This window comes from Brassica rapa, chromosome A01 (genome assembly GCF_000309985.2).
Source record: "Brassica rapa cultivar Chiifu-401-42 chromosome A01, CAAS_Brap_v3.01, whole genome shotgun sequence".
NCBI classification, from domain to species: domain Eukaryota; kingdom Viridiplantae; phylum Streptophyta; class Magnoliopsida; order Brassicales; family Brassicaceae; genus Brassica; species Brassica rapa.
In genome coordinates, this window is record NC_024795.2 from 14,310,088 (window position 1) to 14,313,540 (window position 3,453).

Consider the following 3,453-nt stretch of genomic DNA (forward strand, 5'->3'; position numbering starts at 1 on the left):
TCGACTTGGACGTCTTTTATACTCGCGTACGAGTCCGCCTCTACCCATTTTGAGAAGAAATCGGTAAGGACTAGAAGGAAACGCTTTTGCTTTGAATTATGCAGAGGTCCGACAATATCCATGGCCCAGCGCATAAAGGGATAAGGCGACGTGATGGAGGAAAGAACTTCGGCGGGTTGTCGGATAGTTGGCGCATGCCTTTGGCATTTTTCGCATTTTCGTGCGAATTTTTCGCAATCTCCGATCATTGTTGGCCAATAGTACCCGTGGCGTTTGATTTTCACGGCTAGTGATCTTCCGCCGGAATGGTTGCCGCATGAGCCGGAATGTATTTCCTCCATTACTTTCCTCGCCTTTTCTCCTTCCAGGCACGTCAGGAGCGGTCCGGAGAATCTCCACTTGTAGATTTCGCCGTCCACTGTTACGTAGCGTGCGGCCTGTGTTCGGATCTTGCGAGCTGACCATTTTTCGGCGGGCAGTTGCCCGTCGATAATGTAGTCTCGAATCGTCTGAAGCCATGGGGTATCACAACCGTAATCGGATTGCTCCGATGGTGGTGGTATCGTAATCTCTTCTTCCTCGTCGTCTTGACCCTCTATGAGATTGACAATGACTGGGGGTCCGATACTCGGATGTTCGATGAACTCGACCGGAATTACCCTTTTGAGTCCTGGATCGGAACTTGATGCTAAGGCCGCGAGGGCGTCCGCCTGGACATTCTCGGAACGGGGATCCGGGTAAGGGCGAAACAGTCGAAGTCTTGAGCTAGACCTTGGACCAGTTTGAGGTACGCGTCCATCCGTTCGTCTCTGGCTTCATATTCTCCGCTGAATTGACTGGCCACTAACTGGGAGTCGCAGTAAGCGTGGAGATTGCGTATATTTAAGCCGTGAGCCAAACGTAGACCTGCGATCAATGCTTCGTATTCGGCCTCGTTGTTTGAGGCATGGAATTCCAGTCTGAACGATTGTTCCAGGATCTCGCTTGTTGGAGATGTGAGACGGATCCCGATACCCGATCCTTGCTTGGATGAAGATCCGTCGACGTGGAGGAGCCAGGTGGAATTTGGTTCCTCGTTGGTTATTGCTCCCGTTGGAAGTTCGACCAAAAAGTCCGCGAGCACCTGTGATTTTGCGCTCGTCCTTGGTCGGTATTCGATGTCATACTCGCTCAACTCGACCGCCCACTTCGCCAATCGGCCTGATTGACTTGGGCTATGCAAAATTGTCCGTAAGGGAAAAGTCGTGAGGATAACAATCGTGTGGGATTGGAAATATGGTCGTAGTTTTCGGGCCGATGTTACGACCGCGCATGCCAATTTTTCCATCAACGGATACCTAGATTCGGCATCCAGCAAGGTTTTGCTTATGTAAAAAATAGGTTTCTGCTCCCCGCGTTCTTCCCTGATCAGGACTCCGCTTACGGCTGTTGCCGATACCGCGATGTACAAGAACAAAGGCTCTCCTTCCACGGGTTTTGCGAGGACTGGAGGAGTAGCTAAATAACGCTTCAGCTGTTGGAAGGCGTTTTCGCACTCTTCCGTCCATTCGAATTTTTTATTTCCTCGCAGGACGTCGTAGAAGGGCAGGCACTTATCTGTTGATCGTGAGATAAATCGGTTAAGTGCTGCGATTCTGCCGGTCAGTCTTTGGACTTCCCGTTTATTCTTCGGCGAAGCCATCTCGATTAGAGCGTTGATCTGTTTTGGATTTGCTTCGATACCGCGGTTGGTGACCAAGTAGCCGAGGAATTCTCCTGATGCCACGGCGAATCTGCATTTCGTCGGGTTGAGCTTCATGTTATGGGAGTTTAGTTGTGCGAAGCATTCTTCGAGATGTGACACGTGATCCCTTGCTTTGAGGGATTTGACAAGCATGTCGTCGATATAAACTTCCATCGTTTTTCCGAGTTGTTTGGAGAACATTCGGTTCACGAGTCGTTGGTAAGTTGCTCCAGCGTTTTTGAGGCCGAAGGGCATTACCTCATAGCAATAGGTTCCGCGATCGGTAATGAACGCAGTCTTCTCACGATCGTCGGGATTCATCCTAATTTGATTATAGCCTGAGAAAGCGTCCATGAAGGATAGGAGTTCGTTGCCCGCCGTTGCTTCTACCAATCGATCGATATGTGGTAGAGGGAAGCTATCCTTTGGACATGCCTTGTTTAGGTCGGTAAAATCTACGCAAACTCGCCACTTCCCGTTTTTCTTTTTGACTACTACGGGGTTGGCGAGCCAGTCGGGGTATCTTACTTCCGTTATCGACCCAACTTTAAGCAGTTTTTCGACCTCATCGTTTACTGCGGTAGCACGTTCGGGTCCCAGCTTCCGTCTTTTCTGTTTGACGGGTTTGAATGTTGGGTCGATGTTCAGCTCGTGACATGTTATGTTAATGTCGATTCCTGGCATATCTTCCGCAGCCCACGCGAAAGTATTAAGGTTCTTTTTAGACAGGTTATGAGTTCTGTCTTTAAAGGCTCGTGGAGATTGGCTCCGATCTCGACGCAGCGTTCTGGGAAGGCTTCGTCGAGACAGATCGTTACCACGGGTTCACAAGTTGGCTCGCGTTTTTCATCTAGAGCTGCGAAGATACGAGATTGCCAGAAGAATTCCGCTGAATCCTGACTTCGCGTATCTTTGCTGGAGGTCTCTTTCTCCGCTTTCTTAGGAGTAATTTCGAGGATCGGTCTCTTTCGTTTTAGTTCCGCGGCGAAACAAACCTGAGAAACTCTTGGATTTCCCCAGATTACCTCGACTCCGTTAGGGGTCGGGAACTTGAGGCAAAGATGGTAGGTTGATGGGATTGCGCGCATGGTGTTCAGCCATGGCGTCCCCATGATAACGTTGTAAGATGCGGGGCGGTCGACGACTAGAAACTCTGTGATGTTTGTCACGGTTCCGGCTTTGACAGCGAGTCTAATCGATCCGTAGGCCATGGTCGTTTCCCCCGAAAGCCCTAGCAGTGGGCTTGGGCATTTTGCGATCTCGGATTGACTGATCCCCATCTTTTCAAGAGTGTCTTTGAAGATGATATCGGCCGAGCTTCCGGTATCGATTAGTACTCTAGCGACGTCGATATCTCGAATTGTCAACTCGATAACAAGGAGATCGTTCCGAGGTTTGGCTCGATCGACCGTTTCTCCCCCCCTGAATGAGATGACATTCGCGCACGTCGAACCTCGCATGTCTTTCCTGATCGTTGAGTGGTTTTTGCGGGTTAGATTGATCCGTAAGTCCCCCTCCTTCTAGCGCCAAACTGTGGGAACCGAAATTCGCACTGTCGATTTCCGTTTAAATAAGGAAACTAAGAAAACCCTAGTTTCCCAGAGGACCCGGATATCTGTTAATTACCACACGTCAAGCAATCAGAACACGAGAATAACAACGATAAAAATAAGAAATCGAAAAGAGAGCAAAGTAGATCTTATTCCGAATCTGCGTATGAGCGTTACAAC